This window comes from Acartia tonsa, chromosome 5, assembly GCF_053477335.1.
Source record: "Acartia tonsa isolate MP-2025a chromosome 5, ASM5347733v1, whole genome shotgun sequence".
Lineage (NCBI taxonomy): Eukaryota > Metazoa > Arthropoda > Copepoda > Calanoida > Acartiidae > Acartia > Acartia tonsa.
In genome coordinates this window covers 33,150,062-33,176,403 of record NC_137264.1, presented here as the reverse complement: position 1 = coordinate 33,176,403, position 26,342 = coordinate 33,150,062, and the positions used below count along the sequence as shown (strand labels likewise).

The following is a 26,342-nucleotide window of genomic DNA, read 5'->3' as shown; positions in this document are numbered from 1 at the left end:
GGGGTAGGTTTCTGTTAAAATCCGACAAGGTTATGTGTTATAAGTAAAAAACAGTAGTAGAACGATAAAAATTTATGTTAACTTTTAAATTTTTTTTTGTCTAGGTATAGTTCTTTTCAATAAGAAACACATATTTAGTGAATATTATCGTTCTACCACTATTTTTAAGCCTTAAAACACACCCTTTACGGATTCTACCAGAAACCTACCCCTCTCTTTTTGGGCGATTTAATTTGCCGAATGCTTGCTAAATTTAATTTTCTTTTTTAAATCAGAAATATTATTAGCTTATTTTAACTGCGCTACATCTGCAAAATTGTTTTCATAATTTAACAAAAACATCAATGAAAATGAATACTTTTATGTAAGAAATAAATTGAAAATCATTGTAAAAATGGCATAGTTATGCCAAATTTTACAGACAAAATTTTGTAGATCGTTGTTTTGCAGGTCCCTAAAGCCACACATAACCTTAAAAGTTAATAACTAGTAAATTGGGACGTCCAAAGATATTTAGTAAGACACACACCTGTTACCCTTCTTTAGTATATGAAAGGCAATTAACTTTCGGCTTTAAAGCGTCTGCCGAGCCCTGAATTTAAATACTTGTATGCAGATAAAAACATGTTTTAACAAGGATTTATCATAAATACACAAATCATTTACAGAGGGGATTGGGAAGTGGGAATTTTTAAAAATTCTAGGCCAAAATCGCCCAAATATTCGTGCTTTCAAAACTTTGGTTCAAAGTGTAATTATTGTCCTTATTTTCTGCCATCCATGCATTATCCCCGAGGCTATGTTTATTATATGAATATCCTTGTTATATTGAGAAATATTGGTGTAATATATTTCTGTTTCCTATCCCTTTGTTCCTGCAAGGCTAAGTTTAATGTATGAATATCTTTGTTTCAGTGAGAAATGTTTTTCTGTGTATGCTAAGCTGCTAAATCTTGTTTATTGCGCAAAAGTTTGCAAATCCTGCAAGGTATAGGTACAAGCAGAAACCCAGGAATGGAGGGGATATTTGAAATTACATTAGTACCCAAAGCTTCATAACCACGTTATCATATTCGTTGGCTAATTTGTTTATTATTGGAGATGTTCAATTTAACGTCATTTGTATAATCCATAAGATCTCAGTTATCAACCTTACCGGCATTTTTTGGAGGAAATAAAAAAATAATAGAATGTTTTTAAATTTAAACCACAGTTACTCTATAAGTAGTGTGTGTCTGTCCGTAGGTTAACGAATGTAAGATTACAATTTCCTCATTGTACGTAACATTCGAACTCCAAGATAAATTGCTTCTAGAAACTTCTTACCCTGTAAACAATTTTTTTTTCTTTTCAAACTAAATACATGGAGTGTTTTTTAGTTATAATTAGGATCTTTCGTTTCTCACGGACTAACAGTAAAGCATCAGATTACTTTGAAGCTTTATTGTCCATCCATCAGCCCTGGAAGAAAGGAAAAGTGAGAAGAACATACAAGAAATAAAATAGCTTAAGATAAGAATAAAAACCTTACATATGATATGATATGAACATTAACGAAATTTTTTTAGTTCATAAATGGCAATAAAGAGCAAAGTAGTATTTAAATGTTTTTTTTCAGTAGGGCTTCGAAACCGATTAATATCAGCTGGTTTTTATTTTATCCAGCTCTAAGCCATACTGAAAAATCGATGCTAAGAAACTATGGTTTTAATCTAAAATTGTTCATTTTTATGAAAGCTGTTTATAATACGATGCTATAAATAACTATTATATAATCTAAAATTTATTTTGTACAGCACTTAGAGTGAAAATATTGAAAACTCAATTGGTTCAGTGATCAGAGAGATCTTAACACATAAACAATACCCTATGTAATTATAAATATAACGATAGTTAAAAACAAGAAAAACAACTAGTTTTTACTGATATGATTGATAAATATTAGTTCCATTATTTGTACTAATACATTAAGATATGAATATTGTAAAACAAGGTGGTCATGTTCGTAACAAATAGATAGATTCACAACGTCCCTGAATACAATTGAGACAATAAATAAGAAAGACACCAATTACACAAAATTAAAAGAGGTAGGTGGGGGTGTTTCTTAATTTCGTATCATATTGGCAAAAATTATACAAGTTGACCCACGCCTTCTATATTAGTTTTAAACAACATTGTGTGTGTGTGTGTGTGTGTAGCCATAGTTTCTTAGTGTTTGGACCTAAGTAGTCATGGAGTAGGACGAGACACTTTTGTATGCTAGCACTAGGGCCAGCACAAGGTCCACGCTCAAGCACAAGTACTTGACCCGCTGTCTCAAGGGACCTACTATACCTAAACAACATTAAAAACCTTTTTTTAGGGGGGGGGTTATTTTTTCCAGGGACGATTTCTCTTGTGAGGATGGTGGTGCACTCCCCCCGAGATAGTTAGAAACTTTCTCTGGACCTATGAGAAGCTTCATTGTCCATGTCAGTACTGCCGTTAGCGAAATCTTAAGCACACAGACATTTTACTACTTTTATCAAAAGATTGTCATGTTAAAATGTCTTGAATTTATTGGAGGAAGATGTGAGAAGCATGTATCCAATACTAGACACAAATGCTTAGCACACTAGGTAGGTATTGGAAAAACAATTTTGCCTTCAAGCAACAGAATGGAAGTATACTTCAGGGAGGGAGATTAATATTCTTTTGTGAAAAAGAGGGAAAGGGAATTATTGCTGAAATCTTGCAAAAAAAGCATTTATGACCTTATTTTTAATTAGGTTCTAATATCTGTTTTAATGCTCTATAGTTATAGGAATCCATATAAAAAAAGATACGCTTATTCTACATAGCAACTGTTTAGGCAATTTTCCTCAAAATGACTTGCGAGTACAGAAATCCCCCCCACCCAATTTTTTTTAAAAAATACATTGAGGATGGAGATCTTTATTACTTTAGGTGAGGTTAAGAATAGGCCCCGCAGGTTTAGAGTACCCTGCAAAGGTTAGGCATAGGAAAAATACTACCATCACTATCTTAATTTAAAAGTAGGGAGTAAAGGTTTCAGTGCTCAATAGGAACTTTGAGGGGTACATTCTTTATTTTCTCAAGAATGCCTGTCCATGTTAATTTTTGTACTAACTAACAAACTATTGAATTATGTAGAATATGTTTTCTTTATTGAGTTACACCCCGATATTACACACAAACACAAAAAAATAATTAAATAAATATTTTTTGTATTTTTACCCAATTTATTGTCTAATCCCATTAGTTTGTTCATTTATATGCAACAAGGACATTTATCCTCATAAAGTATAGTAGCGACAGCATGGAAAAGTAATAATTAATATTATTAAGTTTTAGTAATTTTGATATTTCTTGTTTATAGTTATAGTTGTAGATAAAATTATAAATGCTTTCCCATAAAGGGCTGTTTATCTTATTCCTAACCTGACCTAAAGTAATAAACGAAAATCTACCATTATACTCCCCCCCCCCCCACCCCAATTATTTTCAATTTCAAAATAGAGAGATCAGAAAGTGTAATCATTGCTCAGTACTTTGTGTAATAATGTCTATCTAACAAAGTCTATTAAAGACGGTTAGACTTTAAACCAACATTTGATAAATAAAATGATAAAACATGAAATAAACAAATTTTAAAAAAATTTATTGCTGTACATATAAAAGATGGAGATTTGGCAGGGAGTGAGGGGACAGTGGGCTGTTTTTACACTAGTCTCCAAAGTTGAGCGTCCAAACATTTCAACCGCTAATAGTAATGAACAGGAGGGTTAATTTTATTTACTAAGTATATTTGCGATAACTTTTATTTAATGAAATCTTCCAATTTTTAACATGTACAAAACGGCCTGCTTAATTGCTTCAAGATCCATGTCAGATCTATATAGGAAATAAATGTCTATAAACGAGCTCAAGTTTTCCAAAGAATATTTGTTTAAAACTCATAGTGCTCCAATAATCCATAATAAACTCTCATTGCCCAGAACGATAAGAACCATTATTTTACTTTATTAAAAATAAATTCCTTCTTTTAATTTCATGTTGCTATTTACCTTATATCAATGTATTTAATTTCTAATCATAAAAAAGAAAATTTAGATTTATAATATAATAAATTTAAGAAAACTCTGTTTTAAAAGAATTCGATTGTGGCGACACCTTGTGTGTTCAAATATTAAACTAAAATTGTAATCATCATCATTAACCCTTTGGTGATGGTAATGTAAAGAAAAAAATATAATTTAAAAAATCTTTTTAAAATCATTTAGATTATTAAATATTTACTTTCTTTTAGATAGTAATGCCGGGTGAGGAGAATAGATTTATTGAGAAATAGATATGCATATAGAAAACTAGCCAATAGGGAGATAATTATATCGAGCCAACTCTAGTGTATCAATATCGGGGATGTACACCAATTTATCAGCCATTGCCTTATCCCTTTAAATTACTGGGGATTTGGACCCTCATTTGCCCAAAGAAAAAAAGGGTTGACTGCCCTTAATTTTAATACTGAAAATGAAAGAGTCTAGTGACATGTCATCCTATATTCATTTCTTCCTTTATCATGTAAACTAAGTTAGTTATGGAGTAATGTAATATAGGCAATAAGACGTATAATACATTTTTATTATACTAGGATAAGATAGGCCATAAACAGGGAAACTCAACAATCGGACAAAAGAACCTTATTAAATAAAGAGCAGCAGCGTATTTAATAAAGACAAACAGACTTAATGTTCAAGTTGTTAATAATTATTACTTTACGACTTATCATTTTAGGAATCAGTGGCAATTTTATCATCTAAAATTGGTGTTTTTTATAGACTTAAATCGACAGGATTATTTTGACATGCTCATTTTCTTAATATAGAAAAGTTTTGCTTTTGATACTATCAGCAAGTAACCAGGGATCTAAAAGGATAAGACAATGGACGATAAATTGATGTATATCCCTAATGATGAATTTAGATTAAAATTGGTGGTTGAAACGTTTGAACACTTCACTTCGTTTAGACACAACAAATCAAAATTCACTAAAGTCCCCCAAAGTTGTGAAGCCATCAAATAAGAAAGCGTTATTATAAAATTTTGGGGAATGATATAATAAACAGCCCATTGTCTCCTCTTTCTCTCTGATAAGTAACATATTCCCATGAAAGAAAGAGGGATAGAAATAATGCAATAATATAAAAGTTATTAATACATATTGACAGGTTATGCCAGGCTTATTCAATACCTATGGACATCTTTAGATAAGTAACAAGGACAATACACCCAATAAGTAGCGTAGCAAGGTCCATACTAAACACAGAAACAGATATAAACCCATAGACATATGATTATATAGAAGTAACAGAATGTCTGTCTGTATGCTGCTCAAGAACTCGCTAAAAGATATAGAACAACAAAAATTAGCACTTTACAAGACATACCTAAAAATATAAACATACTTGGTGAACAAAATATTATTATGAAATTATTAAAGTTTTCACATTTAACAGGGATGACGACATCTATAAAAACAATGCTCTAAAATCAGACGGAACGACAAACAAACACCAACATTTGTAGAGTGTGGTAACTTAATAAGCAGAATATTAATTTTTAAATATGAACTAAATTGTATGAATTTGTAGCAAAATTGTCTAAATACTGGGTACTGTTTAAGGACATATTTACATTTTTCGAACATACAATTTCGAATTCACTGTACCTTGTTTTCCCAAGAATGAATCATTATTTCAAACCCAGTTTAAAAGAATAATTTTATCTTACTTTTGTTACAGGAATCATCAGTTTGAAAGCGATGGGACAACTTTAACATAAAATGACTGTTATCTGTTAGGGATGGGCAGATTATAATTATAAAAAGCTTCGATTTTAACCATATCTTTATGTATAAAATGATTAATCTATGATTCTGTTTGAAATTCTATAAATTCCTTTATTCAAATGAAATAGAATATGAATAGATTAATCAAGGCAATAGTTAACGTTATAGAAATCAACTTTGTTCAATTTAAAATTATTTTATATTCAATATTTCTTGATTTTTACTTTACGATTTGAATACTTTTAAAATACAGATGATTAATCTTTTTTTTGTGTACTGCTGATTAAAGAATGAATTTCGGTCACAAATTGTCATAATATTCAGTGATTTGTAGAATTAACGAAAAAAAATACTTATTTCTTTAGTCTTACTATACAGGGTGCGGCACATATATCCAGACTTTATCTAATTTTTAAACAAATGAACATAAAATGGTCAATTTTAAAGATTTTCTTGAATTTTAAAAACTGAGAGGCAGAATAGGTATTTGACTATTAGATTATTAAAAAAATGGCCGCCAACCTCAATCTCTGCCTCTGCCCGCCTCCTCAACCGACGGCAGGTCCAGGTCAAAATGTACCTGTCCAAGCTGGCGCAGTTCTCTACCCTGCAGAAAAAGCCAATTATGGTGTAGAAACTTACTTTTACGTATCTTTTTGTTTTTTTTATTTTCTAAATTTTAGCGCAATATTTAAACCATTGATTTTGATCACGGCTTACTCTTACATGTCACCTCCCTCCACCCCCCCGGCCCCCCCCCTCCGTTTACTGTTTTTATTGTTATTGCTGCGCTAATTATAAACATAAATGTCCTCTAATTTAGCGACCTCTATAGTTCTCAGAACTAACCAAGTTAACATTGGCTAAATAATAATTTGGGAAACAAAAATTTGTAACTCCATTTAACCTTCAAAGTTTCTCAGTTAATGACAAAGTATTTTATAAAACTGTACCTATTTAAATTACAATAATATTGACTTCAAACCGATGAAAATTTATATTTTTGTACATATGAACATAGAAAGTTAAAAAACAATCTGAAGAAAAAAATTCTTTCACCTCTAAAAGCAGCTGAGAATATAAAGTTTCCCTAAAAATGTCTCTGACTGAACGACAGACGGACATTATCTTATAGAGAAGCTTCGATATTTTGTGTATGATAATTGTAAAAACTGTTTTTATTTTAATTTTGTTGCAGGGTAAGCCAGGGCCGAGTAATAATTTCCATTGAAATGAAAGCCGCAGAAACGCCCTAGAGTTAAATATAACCGTGGTATAATATAAAATGGTGCACTATTTTGTAATCTAGCCCTCCCTTAGTAATTCCCCCCCCAACCCCACCCCCATTATATCGACTGTATTTACCTCTTTAAACTTTTTCAGAGACAAACCCCCCCCCTTGACTTTCCTTCCATTTTAATATAAAAATGTTTATCATTTCTTTCCTTTATATCGCTCCCCCCCCCCCCCCCCCCGCCTCTTTCTTCCTTAAATTGTTTGATAGTATTCATTGTTGGGACAGTTTCCAGGGTTTCCGGGATAGGACAACTGACGATAAAACAATCTTTCCCCAATTTTTCTGCGTATAATTCTACACTTGATAATTAGCAAATAACGGGAAAGGAAGGGTTGCATATTAATTTAAGTGCCATTGTACTTTACCTTCCCTCTGGACTGGTGTATAAAATGTGCCGAATTTATTTGCTTTAATTACTCTGTATATACCACTAGTCAGCCTTGCTGCTTGTTGCGCAGATTTTCTGCAGTTTGGCTGTGTCCGTCATAACGTATGTTTGGCATATGATAACGGATAGCTCTCATCGTAAGCTTAGGAATGTTAGAGATCCAATGCAGATTTCAAAACTTTTAAAAAAACATCTATAATCAAGAAAACAAGCAACTTTTTTTTCATTGAAATGACAATTCCTGTGATGATTGAACAAAAGAAATCTGTGCTTGTTTCAGTTCCCTTGACCCCAGGTTTGATTAATTAAGCGTTGAACCTATGCATGTTATCATCCTAGCATGTTTATATATATATGATTATACATAATCTAACTTTATGGCTCATAAACTTGTTGGATGTTAATGTTGTTTTGTTTTATTTCTCTCAGATATTTTTTATTATACCTTGCTTAAGGTACTTAACTTAATTAATAGACTAATAGACAACTCGAATATTTATAATAATATCTTAATGTGAATATTACAATACAAATGTATGGGCAATAACATCGAAGTTTCAGTTTTGTCTGATAAAAAAAGATATAACAAATATCCATTAAGGGAGGATGATCTTCTTACAGATCCCGTAAGATAAGGTGTTTAGTACATTTAGAAATATCATAGCAAGCATGAAATTGAACAGGTACTTGGAAGATCAGTTGAAATTAGAACAAAACGTGTAATTTTCATATTTTAAAATTTTCATAATCAACTTTACTGTTATTTTTCTTTAATAAACTAATGATTATCAGTACAAGTCTAATGAAAACAGTTGTACAAAGTTTGAAGTAAAGTTGATAATTATCTTTAATAGAGCTACTCTTTTTCTCTCTTATATAAACTTTCGCCAACACAAAAATCATAACAATAATATCTTAAAAAGCTAATTCATAAGGACAGTCTCTGTTTTTTTTTTGTCTGAAGCTAAATATCTTGGAAACTGCTGGTACCGATTAGTTGTATTTAACAGGAAAGCTTTTTAAATGTCTTGAGGCGGTTTAAGGCTATTTTGCTGACTTTCCTTACCATCCTCAATAGGCATGGGGCAACGCAACTTTCAAAAGAATTAGAGTTATTAACTATGAAACATAATTTTTAAATAGAAGCTTTTCTATAATTAGGCCGTTACGGTTAGCTTTTTTCGTTAATTTAGGCATTTTAGACTTGTCCTATCGATTTCAAACTTTGCACGGGGATTCATAAATATATATACGATTTGGAAAGCGTAACAACTCTATAATCGTTACCAAAATTCTGATTCCTGGGACAACAAAGTACAATGTTTTATGCGAAGCATCTCTATAATCAAATCGTAAAAATGTAAGTATGTCCGTAAACATTATCCTGTATTTAAGCAAGTTTTCAACTAATTTACTTACAATTTTGTTTATACTTTTATACATTTATATTCTGATTATTCAGTTCTGACACTCTACATGTGTTAATGTTCGTTTGTACTACTGTTTCATAGCTTCGCTTTTATGGGTGTTGTCATCCTTGTTAGGAATATCAAGGCAAAAAGTTCATTTATAATATTGATCTTTCTTGGAAAGAATGCAACAACTAGTTTTTTCTTCATGATTTCATATTTCTTTCTCATTCCAAACAACAACAATCATCAGAAATTTGAGGGATAGATTCATTTATGGATAGGTGTAATTCCATTTAAAATAATTGGTGCTTTCTCATAAGGTAACTATTGACCACTGAACCCTCTCCCTCCCCTCTTTTTAAATAAAAAGCAATAGGGGGATAGTTTTTTTTCTTTATTCCCAACCCTACGGAGCTATTTTCTTCCAAATTTAACCTAAACTCAACTAAAACATTTATTTTTCAATACACAAAATGTGTAATGCATCTTACTAACGAAACTTAAAAAGTAAATTACTGTAAAATTCGTACTTTTATCCATTTTAATCTACCTATATCCTGGGCAAAATTCCGTGGAAGGATTATGGATTAGAAACAAGACATTGACGTCAATTCACTTTATGTACAACACAAATTTGAACGCATTAATTTTAACTTTACAAGGAGTATAAGAAGTTATACCTGTCTAATGATGGCCTAATTGTTAGTTTATCATGTTATTTTTAAAATAAACTACCTTTGTACTTTGTAATAACTTATATAACCTAAAATAATAAAACTTGAGAGCTGCATAAATTAAATTATTTATTTGAAAAGTTTTAAGACTCTATATCTCTAAAACAAAATCCATAGATAACAAAAAACTGATTTTGATTCAATTAATGCCTAATCAATATAGAAAATGTAATTTTCTTTTTGTTTATGTTCAAAAGCTTCAAAACATTTCAAAATGCACAGCTTCTCTTTTAATAACAACTGTCTGTATGTCTGACAAAGAAACTTAACCACATTGACAGTATTCTTTTAGTTTACTGCATAATTTTTAACAATTAACAAACCTAACTTGCATACAGTTATATGGACTTGGTAACGAATCTGTCAACTTTAGTGATTTATTGAAATCTTTCTTTACCCACTTTACGTATTAAAATCCAACATCACGTGTTCAGTTTGAAAGTTAAAACCTTAACATACTTGTTTACACCATAATATAATTACTTTTAAAATTACTGCAGCAATGGCTTTCAAACAAAAACATGACACATAAGTTAGTGAACCTGTATATATGTTTTGTACACAACCAGGGTTCATTAGGGATTAGACAATGGACGACAAAATAATGCACAACCCCCATGATAAATAAAACAAAATTACTCCATTTGTAAATTAGAATTATTAGTGGAAAAAGTTGTATACTGAAGATCTAACGGACTAATCATTATTCAATTAAAGTAACCAAAGTTTCTAAGCCAAAGAATGAGAGCTGACAAACATTTAGGTACTTGTATATTTTACAGCCCAATGTCCCCTACCTCCCCGATACACACAATTTACAGCTTTTAACTTTCAACAAGAATAAAAACATCCATAAGAAGCTAAGCAAATTAAACCTATGGAAAAACAAATAGAACTCTTTTACGGTATGGACGCGTATATGAAAGTTAAAGAAACAGAATATGCAAATAAAAACTCATTAGGTATTAACTAAGAAAATCTAAATATTTGAAATGTATGATAGATTTATATAGTTGCTGCGTTGTTCTTTACAAAAATCCTTACACAAAAGGAATATTCATCGCCAATTGTCTTATTCCTTAAGATCCATAATGTACATGTATTTTTTGACATAACATAGGCGTTTGATACATGTGTCCTTGTTTACGCATCAAAGAAAACTTCATCAAGCCTAAAGTTTTAAAACAAAATCAAAAAGGGTGAAACTTATTTTTAGTTTAGCAAAGTGAGGATTACCTAATTAACACAAAACTTGTAAGGTGTACTTTTAATTATCGATTATTTTCATGGAGTAATTATGTACAATTACAATTTTAGCGGTTTCCCTAATTTTGCAAATGTATCGACTACAGACAACCTTCTAGAAGAAAAAGGAGTATTTTTCTGCTTATTTTAGATTAGGTAAAGTAAGGATTAGAAAGGCCCCTTAGGAATCAGTCTCTGCAGTGGGACTGACATTCACTTTGACTAGCATTGTGTTTTTTTTTCATGTAAAAAATTTTAAAAAGGGAGGGGGGGGGGGTAGAGGGTCGATGTTCATAAAATAGGTTTGAGTGAAAAAATAAAAATTGGCATTTCTAGGAACTACAAAAAAAATAAAAGAAATATCATTTAAATTTATGATTAGGTATAATAATTGATGGCTTATGTATTTTTAAATAAAAATGTGAAATATTTCGAATATTTATTAATTCTATAAAATACAGTAGTAAAACTTTTGGTGCCTAACTTACGATTTTGATAACTTCTGAATAGATGAAGATATTTATTCTACGGAAGTTTCACATAGGCCCCAGGATGGTTTAAGGCTAATTTTCTTTCCTTTCCTACCCCTTAGAAGGAATACAGATTATTAAGATACTAGGGGCGTATCCGCTAGTAAAGTATAAAGCAACGTATTATCTTATAGTGTAATACTGCATAGAAATAATAAAACAATAACAACTATGTCAATATGTGGCGCAGCTATAAACAGCACACAACAACAACAAAAAAGTAAAATGGAATACAGAGGAAATTGTAACCATTGAGAAAAATATGCAAAGCATTTTTGTTTTTTAACCGATATGGCAAAAGCAGGTATTTATATTAAACAATAAATTTTGACATCTTATATGTTTTTAGCATCTAAAAATCCGCCAATTGAAAAGATAGGTAACTCGGAAAGTAACAGTGTTGTAGCTGCCAGGAGGGGTGGGGGGGGGGGGGGAGTAAATTAATCTGGTACTCAAAATTATCTTTATCGTTGACTCAAAACTATGGGTACTTTTATTTAATTTTGATTGATTGGTTCCGAATAAGTAGTATCCGAACTGTATAGCCAATAATTTTAATTAACAGATGAGGTTATTTTGTTAATCATAATTGGAGAATGAGATATATATCAACTTATCGTCTTATCCCTTAAGAACCGCGAGTAGCTGCGCTAGTAATAATGTTGTTATATATCTAGGCAGTGAGAGTAAGTAGTAATATCTAGTAGCTGCGCTGGTAATAATGTTGTTATATAGCTAGGCAGTGAGAGTGCTGAGTAAGTAGTAATATCTAGTAGCTGCGCTAGTAATAATGTTGTTATATAGCTAGGCAGTGAGAGTGCTGAGTAAGTAGTAATATCTAGTAGCTGCGCTAGTAATAATGTTGTTATATAGCTAGGCAGTGAGAGTGCTGAGTAAGTAGTAATATCTAGTAGCTGCGCTAGTAATAATGTTGTTATATAGCTAGGCAGTGAGAGTGCTGAGTAAGTAGTAATATCTAGTAGCTGCGCTAGTAATAATGTTGTTATATAGCTAGGCAGTGAGAGTGCTGAGTAAGTAGTAATATCTAGTAGCTGCGCTAGTAATAATCTTGTTATATAGCTAGGCAGTGAGAGTGCTGAGTAAGTAGTAATATCTAGTAGCTGCGCTAGTAATAATGTTGTTCTATAGCTAGGCAGTGAGAGTGCTGAGTAAGTAGTAATATCTAGTAGCTGCGCTAGTAATAATGTTGTTATATATCTAGGCAGTGAGAGTGCTGAGTAAGTAGTAATATCTAGTAGCTGCGCTAGTAATAATGTTGTTCTATAGCTAGGCAGTGAGAGTGCTGAGTAAGTAGTAATATCTAGTAGCTGCGCTAGTAATAATGTTGTTATATAGCTAGGCAGTGAGAGTGCTGAGTAAGTAGTAATATCTAGTAGCTGCGCTAGTAATAATGTTGTTATATAGCTAGGCAGTGAGAGTGCTGAGTAAGTAGTAATATCTAGTAGATGCGCTGGTAATAATGTTGTTATATAGCTAGGCAGTGAGAGTGCTGAGTAAGTAGTAATATCTAGTAGCTGCGCTAGTAATAATGTTGTTATATAGCTAGGCAGTGAGAGTGCTGAGTAAGTAGTAATATCGTCCCTCTGCAAACCTTTAATGCATTTAACTTTGCTGACGTCACGCTGTTCTAAGTTATATGCCACGCTGTCCCTTCAATGCAATCAAGATATTTTGTCATGGCACCACCATAGATGAACAATTGTCGCGTAAGGGATAAGTATATAAAGTATATCCCCAATGATGATAAGCGAAATTGACCCTACTGTAGATTAAAATAAATAGTTATATAGTTCGGACACGGTAAATTGCAATAACCTAATTATAAAAGAGCATGTTTTTAAAACTTTGGGTACCCCAGTGTAATTTGGAGTCCAAAGACTCCTCTGTTCTTCGCAATAACTAGACCTCAAACTAAAGTATTTCAAATAAAACACAAAATATTAGAATTTTTTTTGGAACTGAAACAATTAAATAACCGAAAAAAAAGGCAAATTTTTATACAGAAACACATACTTTCTGTTATTTATAACGAAAGCCAGCTTATTATTGCATAAAAAGATTGGAAATTATTTACTAATGCCTTTAGCCGAGAAAAATTGTAAATTGGATTAAAATAGTCAAATTCACACAAAATATGTCAAGAAGTTGATTTCTAGGGTAAGGGGGGGGAAATTTCGGGTTTTTTTCGGTTTTTTTGAAAAAAAATGGGGTAAATATTAATATTTTCAAATGAAACCAAGACCAGTAGAAAGCTTACGGAAAGGACTATCAGGTCCTAAAAGGACATTATCCTAGGACTTTTAGAAGTTGGCCGAAATTGACCGCAAAAAAGTTACCGATATTTCCCCACCACCGGGGGAAATATCGGTAATTTTTTTCAACCTAAAAAAATCGATGAAAAACGGCCAAACGGCCAGTCGAACATAAATAATCATAATTAGTATAGGTTATAGGGATTATCCACAAAAAGTTTCATATTGATCGGACTATTCCTTCTATGTTAAAAATGAATTTTTTTGAAAGACGCGAATTTTCGATTTTTTTTTCGAAAATTTTTTTTTAAAAAACTTAAAATTAATATAAGAAAAAAACGTATTTTATTACTTTTTAGGCCTGATCCTAAAAAAGCTCACATTGAACTATAGATTTAGCCCAAAAAACATGAAAATTGATTAAAAATTGACCTTAAAAATTGAATTTGAAGCAAAAGTGTCATCTTTGCAAAAAATCTTGACTACATTTTAACCTTTAAAAAACCGATGAAAAAAGGCCAAACGACCAAACAAGCGTAATAAATCATAATTAGTATAGGTGATTGGGATTAACCACAAAAAAATTCATAAAGATCGGACTATTCCTCCTATGTCAAAAATATTTTTTTTTCTAAGGACCAGAAATTTTGATTTTTTCCTCGCAAAATTTTGATTCAAAAAATAAAATTAATTTTTTTTTTGTTTTTTATCTGTTCTATTCATTTTTAGGCCTAATTCTTAAAAAGTCCATATGGAATAATAGATTTGACAAAAGAAAACATGAAAACATGACCTTAAAAGTTGAATTTTAATTTCTTTTGAAATTACCGATTTTTCCCCCGGCGCCAACTTTGGTCATTTTTGAAAAAAATATTAACCCGATTTTAAAGCTCTCAACGGATTTGGAAAAAGCGGGCAATTTCTAGTTCAAAAAGTTTTTCAGATCAGCTCTAGGTCTTACCAATTTTTGTGTAGGTCAATCTTTACACACCTTCTAAAAAATTTTTGGAAAAAAAAATTTTTTCGTCCGACTTTGAGACCCAATAAGTACCCTTAATATTCATCTCACAAAAAATTCATTTTATACTTTTTTGTAGGCAATTTAATAAGGAACAAATTTGCTTTTATGTTTTTTTCTGTCAGTTGAAAGGAACATGGAGAAAAAGGTCATTTAATGAAGGTAGGTCGAAATTACCGAGAATAGCCCCTTACCGAAACTTCCCCCCCCTTACCCTACCTATTTTTATCTATTTCCAAAAAGGTCTTTTTAATGTGACATGACAAGATATTTTAATTAATTAAGGAACAGCGTGTTGTCAAACTTAATAACTTTGTTTACCTGTGTATAAAAATAACACCAGCTATTATAGAAATAATCAAAGCACTAAAATCTGCTCATTTTTAGTATTTAACTGTCTTAATAACTTAAAAATCACATTTTTTTTATTAGAAAAAATTTGAATTATCTGTTGATTTGTTTTATAACTTTAGCCATGACTTTAAACAATTGTGTTTATGTTTAACTTTTTATTACGTTCAAATTAAAGCACCGTTTTTGTTTTATTTCAAATACTTTTATGGTATTTTTAACATGATTGCTAAAAGATCTGTATCACTAAGTAACAAACATTTTACATTGTTATGGTAATTCTTTTGGATAAATTATGTTTTATAGACCATGAACAGTTGTTTGTCTGCTAGGTAGCGGAGCTGTTTAGTCTCCGACTCTGTGGGTGCGGACTGAAGAGTGTATTTAAACACATCAGAACCAGGTGGGGGGATGGAGGGGGGTGGGGTGAGAGGGGCGCAATAAACAAGCACACTATGCTGTAGTACAAAATAAGTTAAAAGTAGAATGAACTCAAAAAAAAAATTTTAAGTATATTAGTTAGTGACATTGGACTAGGTTACACTGTTAAATTATACCAACTAATTTACTAAAGGGATATTTATCATAATTGGGGTCGTACATCAGTTTTTCGTCCATTGTCTTATCCCTCAAGATACCTGATATTATTCTCTACTGTCCATAAAATGTGTTGCTTTTCAAATTATTCCTAAACATAGCAATAAACCTGACTTTTAAAATTTTTTTTAAAAGGACATGAGTAAATAATTTGATGATTTAAAATAAATGACGTTTATGAGGGAAATATAAGGAGCAACCTTCTATCTGCAATAGCACAGCGTGCAGGGGAGCAGTTAAAACCATTCCACTTTGGTGGAACGACTCTTTTTTAATATCAACACCTCCTAAAACACTTACTTCTCCCTCTCTCTCTTTTTTCCTCCGCTTTCTTTCTCCGATAAAGACTGTTATTCTCCGTAAGCAGCAAATTGAGGCTCTCTCTTTCTCTATCTTTATTCCCCCCCTGAATTAAAGGACACTATGCTAGTATCTAATATCAACACTATATTAAATAAACGATAAGTAGTGTGGCGAGAGTCAGAGAAGGAGGGTACATTGGACTGTAAATTACACTGGTACCGAAAGTTTATTTCCTCGTTATCTTATTCGTTAACTCAAAATTGAAATTTTACTGAATTTTGACTTGATGGTTCCCAATAAGTGTCTAAACTTTTCACCAATTATAAGGGGATTTATATAAATTCATTATCGTCCATTGTCTTATCCACTATGATACCTTAGAAGATTTTAAAATATTACAATTTTTCTAAAGTAGAATTAACACTATAAAACTCCCTAGTCTAGAAAATGTTTTGTTCAAAGGTATTTGTAATTTTCTTGGATAATCAACGTAAAAAAGTTTTTAAAAAATCAAATCATTCTTTAGAAAAAAGTATAATCCTTGAGTGTCCCATTCCTATATGTATACACTCCACCCTCCCTAGAGCCCTCTTTACGCGCCGCCGTTCTTCTTCTACCACAGTTGTTGGTGTTGCCGGCTTTTGGAACTGTATTTCAAACTTGTATTTTGTCACTATCTACCTTCTTTCTACCATTCAGTGTCCCTCCATTACACAGAGAGAGAAACAAAGATAGGGAGAGAGAAAGAGAAAGAAAAGGGGACCCGGGATGGTTGGAACACAATCGGTCAAAACAGCAGAAAATAACGGAATATATCACTTAATATTGATAAAAACTTGAAATACTTAAAATCCATTAAAGTTTAAAAATGACGCGTTTAAATAAAATAAAACAAATAATTCTTTTTTGATGTAGGTAAACTTTTTATAAATAGGGAAATTAATGTTTTACAAATTCTTACAGTATGTAAGAATTATGCTGGGATCAGAGGGGAAAGTAAATAAGTAAATGCCTTTTTAGTAGCTTTTATTTAGTAAATAAAAAGCCAAAAAATAGTAATTTTTCATTTACAGCTTTTTATGATAACCTTCTTCCCATTTGCTATTCTTTTCTACCTTTTTACTTCTCCTTTGTAATATTAACTCCATTCTCTTTTTCTATTCCTACAATTGTAAAGTTAAAATCTATATACACGACGTTTTTGTAAAGGCCATAGAGGAACTAATTTGCCAATTATAGAACATACAATCATTTGTAGGGTTTATTGTTTTGCTATGTACTGACTTTATAAATAAAGGTATATTGTAATTGTATATGTCTGTCCGTCAAAGCGTTATACAGAGTTGGAAAAAAACCCAGGTTTTTTAAAAAAAAAAAAAAAAAACAGTTTTTTTTTTGGTTTAAACTAAGTTTTTTTGTTTTTGTTTTTTATAAAAACCAGGTTTTTTGGTTTTTTAATAATATCCAAATTATAGGCCTGCCCCCCTCTTTTTTCACGCCTTCCCCCTTTTTCTCACCCCCGAAACGGGGGGTGCCCAAATCGGCCCAAAAGGACCCGAAAAAGGGCAGCCCAAAACCGCCCGCCCGATTTGACAACCCTGACTGACAGATATTTACTGTATTATTTACGTATTATAACTGGAAAGATAGGCCTTTGTATAAATATTAAAAAAAACATTTAAACCATCCCACCTTTGTTTTTTAAGCTTGTTTTTTTGGTTTAAACCACTTGATTTAAACCACGTGGTTTTTTTTATGCCATCTCTGGCGTTATATAAAACTACTTTGTCAGTCTATAACGCAATAAGGGACACTTGTAATATGTGATAAAATTTCCCTAGCAAATGAGAATATAATTCATAATTGCGCATATATGTCCGTCTTCTTTCTTGTTTTATCAGAAAACAATAATAAAAAGGTTAGTTTATTTTGTTTCTTTTTTATTTAACTCAAGTAAAAAATGATATTTTTGCTCTTCCTTTACTTTGTTGGTTCGTATGAACATTATTAATACGGCAGTGATAGTTGGGCTAAAAATGAACCTTTCCCCAATTTAAAAAAAAGACATTGAATTGTCTAGAAATAGATAGAAAGGCGGGCAACGCCAGGGAGGGCGGGGACATTTGGTTGTTTATTACACTAGTCCCAAAGTTAGTTAATAACGTTTTTTGTTTGGTTGGGTCATTAAGTTGCGTGTCCAAACGGTTCAATCACTAATATTAATCTACATAAGATATAATTTTTTGTATAAACATTGGGGATAACATAAATTTATCAGCTATTGTCTTATCCTTTTATATCCCTGGGACAAAGCATTGGTTTGTGTATTTGTACCAATAAATAATCATGTCAGGTTAGTTTTCTGTATAAATATACATGGTTTAAATGATAAATATAATAAATTAAAGGAGGTTGAACACTCAAAGTTTTAGATAAATAAAGTATCGGCTTCGCCCCTTAGCATCTAGGGGGTATTTACTCAAAGGAATAAGAAAAGAGAGGAGAAAAATAGCCTAACACCATCCTGAGATCTACTTTTTAGTTTTAATAAATATACCTTTATCTATGAATGTGTGTTAGTGTAAATGTACTATTTTGTTAATAATTTAATGTCTGCATGTGTGTGTGTGCGACAGACTCAGTGCTTGTTGGTGTTCTATATTTGTGTGTGTTCGTCTGTCTGTCAGTCTGTGTATACGCAGAATTAGAATTAGCAGAAATTAGTGAAAAGTACGGCTATATTGCAAAAGTTTATATCCATGTTGTTAATACAAACTACAAACTTTCTGCTTTGATAAAAACAGTCTTTCCATTATTTAGAGGCTGCGCCCCTGAAATCTAGGGGATCAAAATAGTAATAAACCATTTAACAACTAAAATCTAAAAATAAATATCCTAAAACCATCCCGGAAGCTATTTAATTAAATATTTAAAGGAAAATACAATCAGATCAAGATCCCTAATTAGTAAATTTAACCAATAGAAACTTAGTTTAGAAACAATCCGGCTATATTATTTGTTAGTAGACCATTGTGGTACGATAGGGTGATAATTTTTTATTTCATCCATACACATGTCAGCTATAAATAGTTGAATTTCTTACGATAAAGCTAGCTTTCATGAAATGATATCGTTCAAACATTTTGTCGCTCAATTTATAGGAGAATCATACTAAACCTATATGTACATCTGGTAGAAATCAAATATAATAGTTCTGCAACAGTTTTTCTGTCTATCTTGTCTGTGAGACTATCTAGCATCCTATTAACTAGGTTAGTGAACTGTATAAACGGTGAACCAAGATATAATTAAATGATTAGCAGGCTCTTTGTTAGGGCTGGCATGTCAGCCAGGAATTCAGAGATTTGTAATCATTGTATAAAAGTACCAGGATGTCTGTCTAAGTGTACCACGGGATCTCGCTAAACAGATGTGGTTCTCCTTTACAGTATTAGCTTCTTATAGGTCAAGGGAAGTTTTATAACTATTTTTGGCATAGAAAAAAATAACTCCCACCCCCACCCCTCCAAAATCTTTTTCCTTTCTTTTAAAAACTGTAATATTTAACAAAATACATAACCGCACTTATTAAAAGAAGAATCAAATGCTTTACTTTAGTTAAAAGTACAAAAATTATATAAACAAAAATTTTACTTCTTAGGATTTATGAAAATTAGCTTTTCTCATACCGGGTAAACGGACCCTTAAAGTACGTGGGAAGGGGTTATTCTTATCATTTAAATGAAAAAAATATGACACTCAGCATGGATATAAAAATTTATCTTTTAGTATTTGGTTAGTTATTTATGTCAATAAGTCGCTTAAATACAGGAAACTTCACATCGCAGTGCTAAAGTTTTTAAACTCAAATATGATAATGCTTCGCTTTTTTACTTTCACCTTATAGTTTAAGAAATCATCTTTAAAAAAATGAAATAACCATAATTTCAGAAACCTTCTCTTTAAATCCTTATTTGCCTGTGTTAGACAATACATACATATATAGTATACAGACATAGTTGTGAGCTATCTGGGTACAAATTCTATGCGAGTCTCTACTGCATACAAGTAAACCCTTCATATCATAATCTTAAAAGTTCCTAGACCTTATTTTTCTTTACAATAGGTATAGTTTAACTTATAAAATAAGAAAATCGAACAACTCAAACTATCCTATATATAAAGTAGTAAGGTTTTTTTTGTCTGAAGTTAAATCCAATTGGTTTGTACTTTTTAGAGAAGCTTTATAAGAAATTGTTTGTTGTAGGCTTGTATCCCCCGCCCTCCCCTTGAGGCTAGTGGTGAAGCATCTTGTAATCCTATAAAGAAATCATCAGATTTTTTTTGTTTGTCTGTTAAGATTTTGCCAACCAGTGAACCAATTAAGTTCATGGTTCTTGTCAAGCTTAATTTATTTCATTAGTAGCTTTTTTTTATGAAAAGCACTTTTTAGAAACATGTACTGTATGTTTTAAGTAGGGATGGGAATCCGTCGAATTTTTGGGCCGGATTCGGATTCCGGATTCTGAAGGAATCCGTCAAAAAAAGTGACGGATTCTTGCGGATTCCGGATTCTTATTTTTGGCGGATTCCGGATTCGGATTCCGGATTCTAGCAGTATTTTAAAAGGCCGTCCGTCACAGAGGGATAGCTTTTTTCGTTAATTTATCACTATGTTACTTGGTTGAAGCCTTGATTTGTTTAAAGTGTTGACTTCCAGCATAACTAAAACATTTACATCACATAAGTAAATTTAAAAATTTAAGTGCTACGTATGTCCTAAAAATGTGTTTGGTATTTTCTAACCTATTTAAATTTAATTTAGCCTACCAATTTAGAATCCGGAATCCGCTATAAAAAACGGATTCCGGATCCGGATTCGGATTCCAAAATTGGCCGAAAATTGGGCGGATTCCGGATTCGGATTCCGGATCCGGATTCCCATCACTAGTTTTAAGAAAAAGATTATGAAACTCTCGTTAAATGCTAATTCCGTGATTCAAAAAAGAATCTATGGTGACAGTCATACCTACTCTAGTTATAGAGTAGCTACAATACTAACCCCCCCCCCCCGCCTCCCCATCAAAAAAGTCATATCTTATTAAATTGATTTTTTTCTGCTGGTCACTAAAGGGTTAAAAATTTGGGGTTATGCTTATGATGTGTTAATCTTGGGATGGACAATGCATTCTTCTGCTTTATACTAATCTCAAAGGGAAAACTTGTATGTGATCAAACTAGAAATATAAAAAACTATGACCACATCCATAATAGCGAAGCTTTGGAAGAACAAAAGAACATGAACCTTATATGCATAATTTTGATTTAGATATATAAAATTGTTCTAAAATTGCGTAAATACAGGATTCTGTTTAGGGAAATACTTGCATTTTTAGAACTTGATTATTTGGGTGGGTCGATTTGGGACATTTTTATCTGAGACCATAGTGGGAACTTGCATATGATTTCTATAAAGAAAATACACCTCTAAATGGTTTAAAAGGGGGACGTAACTGAAGCTTTTTTGATGCTGGGGGGGGGGGTTTTCTCCGGAACCACTTGATGAACCGTGCAAATTTTTTGGACTTAAGCTTTTAGGGGTATGAACATCTTATGGTTTCAAAGTCAACCCCCTACCCTAGATATACCACACTTTTCTGGGATCTTGCTGAGTCAAGTATCAACTGTTGGGAATATTAAAGGATGACTCCATGCAAAATTTGAGCCGGATCCGGCCAAAACCGGCCGTGAATTTTATGAAAAACCGGTTTTTTCCGGTTTTTAGGGGGTATCTGTAAATCGATTCAGCTGGAGCAAAACCGGTTAGAGGTACAAAAAATTTTACTTCACATGAAATTTAGCCAATGCAATTGCGTACAAAAATGTACTTCATCATCAACTTGATTGGACAACTCTTTCCCCTCCTAAATGTCCATTAAAGCCTCGGAAACGGCAAAAATCGCCAAAAATCACGCCTTCGGCGGCAAATAACGGCTAAACGGTCAGCCGGAGGCGAATGAAACATAAATAAAGAAATGTCTGCCTCAAAAAGTTGTTCAACATCAAAGAGATGCTTGAAGTCTCTGAAACGACTCCTTCCCCTCCTTTAAGGGGAAAAACTGAAAAAACGTGATTTTCAAAAGTATGCCCACTTCGTGGGTGTGGGGGGCACTGAACCCGTCACCCCAGGGTCACCAAATATAAAGTCTAGGCGGCCCACAATGCTGAATTTTCACCAAGTGAAAGTCTTGTGTCATTATCTCTTATGAGAAAAAAGTTATTAATTAATTAAAATTTCAAATTGTGATTTTTTGATGGATTTCTTTGATGAAATGACAGGCCGGTCAATTTTTAGGCCATTTTTTGCGGTTTTTGGGCCGTCACGCCCAAACAGTTTGAGATAATCTCATGGGACCTTTTGCCCAACCTAAGTCTGGTTATTTGTGAGGTCTAGGAAAAAAAAACAGACTTACGCAAAAGATTATAATTATAATCTTTACACAGAAAAATGGCACGAGGTGAGGGTTTGAGGGGGCAAAATGAGCCGACCAGCGATTTTTGACGGCACGCAGCGACGTCGTGCTTCATCCAATCCGGGATTTTTTTTTCTTAGACCTTACAAATAACCAGGCTTAGGTCAGGCAAAAGGTCCCGTGAGATTATCTCAAACCGTTTGGTCGTGGAGGGCCGAAAACAGCAAAAAATGGCCTAAAAATTGACCAGCCTGTCATTTCATCAAAGAAATCCATCAAAAAATCACAATCTGAAATTTTAATTAATTAATAACTTTTTTCTCATAAGAGATAATGACACAAGACTTTCACTTGGTGAAAATTCAGCATTGTGGGCCGCCTAGACTTTATATTTGGTGACCCTGGGGTGACGGGTTCAGTGCCCCCCACACCCACGAAGTGGGCATACTTTTGAAAATCACGTTTTTTCAGTTTTTCCCCTTAAAGGAGGGGAAGGAGTCGTTTTAGAGACTTCAAGCATCTCTTTGATGTTGAACAACTTTTTGAGGCAGACATTTCTTTATTTATGTTTCATTCGCCTCCGGCTGACCGTTTAGCCGTTATTTGCCGCCGAAGGCGTGATTTTTGGCGATTTTTGCCGTTTCCGAGGTTTTAATAGACATTTAGGAGGGGAAAGAGTTGTCCAATCAAGTTGATGATGAAGTACATTTTTGTACGCAATTGCATTGGCTAAATTTCATGTGAAGTAAAATTTTTTGTACCTCTAACCGGTTTTGCTCCAGCTGAATCGATTTACAGATACCCCTTAAAACCCGGAAAAAACCGGTTTTTCATAAAATTCACGGCCGGTTTTGGCCGGATCCGGCTCAAATTTTGCATGGAGTCATCCTTTGATATTCCCAACAGTTGATACTTGACTCAGCAAGATCCCAGAAAAGTGTGGTATATCTACCCTACCCCCACCCCCTAGCCCCCCGGGGCTCAAAACCCCCCTAAAAATGAACCTAACCTTAATTTTCTCAGAAACCATTTGACCAATAGGGATGATTTCTTAAATTTAAACTTTTATGGTTATAAACTAACTTCTAGTTTAGAAGTCAACCCCCTGCCACCAACCCCTAACCCTCTGGGGCTCCAAAAAACCCTAAAAATGAACCTAACCTTAATTTCCTCACAAACCATTCGGCCAATAGAGATGATTTCTTAAACTTAAGCCTTTATGGTTAAAAACTAGCTTTTGGTATAGAAGTCAACCCCCTGCCGCCAACCCCAAGCCCTCCTGGGCTTCAAAAACCCTAAAAATGAACCTAACCTTAATTTTCTCAAAAACCATTCGATCAATAGAGATGATTTCTTAAACTTAAGCCTTTATGGTTATAAACTAGCTTTTGGTATAGAAGTCACCCCCCTGCCGCTAACCCCTAGCCCTCCGGGGATCAAAATAACCCATAAAAATGAACCTAACCTTTATTTTCTCAGGAACCATTTGACTAATAGAGATGATTTCTTAAACTTAAGCTTTTATGGTTATAAACTAACTCCTAGTTTAGAAGTCACCCCCCTGTCACCAACCCCTAGCCCTCTGGGGCTCAAAAAAACCCCAAAAATGTACCTAACCTTAATTTCCTCACAAACCATTCGACCAATAATGATAATTTCTTAAACTTTAGCTTTTATGGTTATTAACTAACTTCTAGATTATAAGTCACCCCCCTGCCGCCAACCTCTAGCCCTCCGGGGCTAAAAAAAATCCTAAAAATGAACCTAACCTTAATTTTCTCAGAAACCATTTGACCAATAAGGATGATTTCTTAAACTTATGCTTTTATGATTATAAACTAACTCCTAGATTATAAGTCACCCCCCTGCCGCCAACCCCTAGCCCTCCGGGGCTCTAAAAACTAGCTTTTGGTATAGAAGTCAACCCCCTGCCACCAACCCCAAGCCCTCCGGGACTTCAAAAACCCTAAAAATGAACCTAACCTTAATTTTCTCAGAAACCATTCGACCAATAGAGATGATTTCTTAAACTTAAGCTTTTATGGTTATAAACTAAATTTTGATTTAGAAGTCACCCCCCTGATGCCAACCCCTAGCCCTCCGGGGCTCAAAAAACCCTTAAAATGTACCTAACCTTAATTTTCTCAGAAACCATTTGACCAATAGGGATGATTTCCTAAACTTATACTTTTATGCTTATAAACTAACTATAGTTTAGAAGTCATCCCCCTGCCGCAAACAAAGTATATAGAGTCCCAACTCTTACAAAATTGATTGACATCCTTCTTCTCTTAAAATAGTAAAATAAATCTTTAATCATTAATTCATTAACGAAAAGTTAATTTTTTCCCATAACAGCTGAAGTCCAAAATATCTGCACATTTAATAATGCTGTTCCTGAGAAAACTGAGGTTAGGTTATTCCTCTGAAAGCATGTTTTAAAAAAATTACTGGAAATTTAAGCTAAAGTAAATTTTTTAGGGGGTTTTTCAGCCCAGGGGGGCTATGGGGTGGGTGACTTCTAAAATAAAATTTAGTTTATAACCATAACATAAACACCCATCTCTATTGATCAAATGGTTTCTGAGAAAAATAAAGTTAGGTTCATTTTTAGGTTTTTTTAAAGCCCAGGAAGGCTAGGGGTTGGAGGCAGGGGTGGGAAGACTTCTAAACTAAAAGTTAGTTTATTAGCATTATAGCTTAAGTTTAAGCAATCATCTCTCTTGTCCAAATGGTTTCTGAGAAAATTAAGGTTAGGTTCATTTTGGGGTTTTTTGGAGTCCTGGAGGGCCAGGGGTTGGCGGCAGGGGGTTGTCTTCTAAACTAGAAGTTAGTTTATTAGCATTATAGCTTAAGTTTAAGCTATCATCTCTATTGTCCAAATGGTTTCTGAGAAAATTAAGGTTAGGTTCATTTTGGAGGTTTTTGGAGTCCTGGAGGGCCAGGGGTTGACAGCAGGGGGGTGACTTCTAAACTATAAGTTAGTTTATAAGCATAAAAGCTTAAGTTTAAGAAATCATCTCTATTGGTCAAATGGTTCCGGAGAAAATAAAGGTTAGGTTCATTTTTATGGTTTTTTTTTGTTCCCCGTAGGGATAGTGGTTAGCGGCAGGGGGGTTACTTCTATACCAAAAGCTAGTTTATAACTATAAAGGCTTAAAGGGGGTTACTTCTATACCAAAAGCTAGTTTATAACTATAAAGGCTTAAGTTTAAGAAATCATCTCTATTGGTCGAATGGTTTCTGAGAAAATTAAGGTTAGGTTCATTTTTAGGGTTTTGAAGCCCCGGAGGGCTAGGGGTTGGCGGCAGGGGGGTGACTTATAAACCAAAATTTAGTTTATAACCATAAAAGCTTAAGTTTAAGAAATCATCTATTGGTCGAATGGTTTGTGAGGAAATAGGTTAGGTTCATTATTAGGGTTTTTTGGAGCCCCAGAGGGCTAGGGGTTGGTGGCAGGGGGGTGACTTCTAAACTAGGAGTTAGTTTATAACCATAAAAGCTTAAGTTTAAGAAATCATCTCTATTGGTCAAATGGTTTCTGAGAAAATTAAGGTTAGGTTCATTTTTATGGGTTTTTTGATCCCCGGAGGGCTAGGGGTTAGCGGCAGGGGGTTGACTTCTATACCAAAAGCTAGTTTTTAACCATAAAGGCTTAAGTTTAAGAAATCATCTCTATTGGTCGAATGGTTTCTGAGAAAATTAAGGTTAGGTTCATTTTTAGGGTTTTTTTCAGCCCCGGAGGGCTAGGAGTTGGCGGCAGGGGGTTGATTTCTAAACTAGAAGTTAGTTTATAACCTTAAAAGCTTAAGTTTAAGAATTCATCCCTATTGGTCAAATGGTTTCTGAGAAAATTAAGGTTAGGTT

General features: G+C 33.0%; 3 protein-coding genes across 32 annotated transcripts in view; 2 read left to right on the top strand and 1 right to left on the bottom strand.

Moving 5' to 3' along the window:
- The window catches only part of Rrp45 (exosome complex component Rrp45), a 350,250-nt gene that overhangs the window by 193,988 nt on the left and 129,920 nt on the right, over positions 1-26,342 (top strand). The gene's annotated exons all lie outside the window — the stretch shown is intronic.
- Positions 1-26,342, top strand: part of LOC145319967 (uncharacterized) — a 274,659-nt gene that overhangs the window by 130,554 nt on the left and 117,763 nt on the right. The gene's annotated exons all lie outside the window — the stretch shown is intronic.
- Positions 1-26,342, bottom strand: part of LOC145319964 (ELMO domain-containing protein 2) — a 101,701-nt gene that overhangs the window by 74,232 nt on the left and 1,127 nt on the right. The window contains exon 1 of one of the 21 annotated variants that reach the window (XM_080162375.1): positions 15,073-15,470. The exons of the other annotated variants lie outside the window; for them this stretch is intronic. The gene's annotated coding sequence lies outside the window, so the exon portion shown is untranslated. Of the gene's footprint in view, positions 1-15,072; positions 15,471-26,342 lie in introns of those variants that run through there. 21 annotated transcript variants of the gene reach the window in all.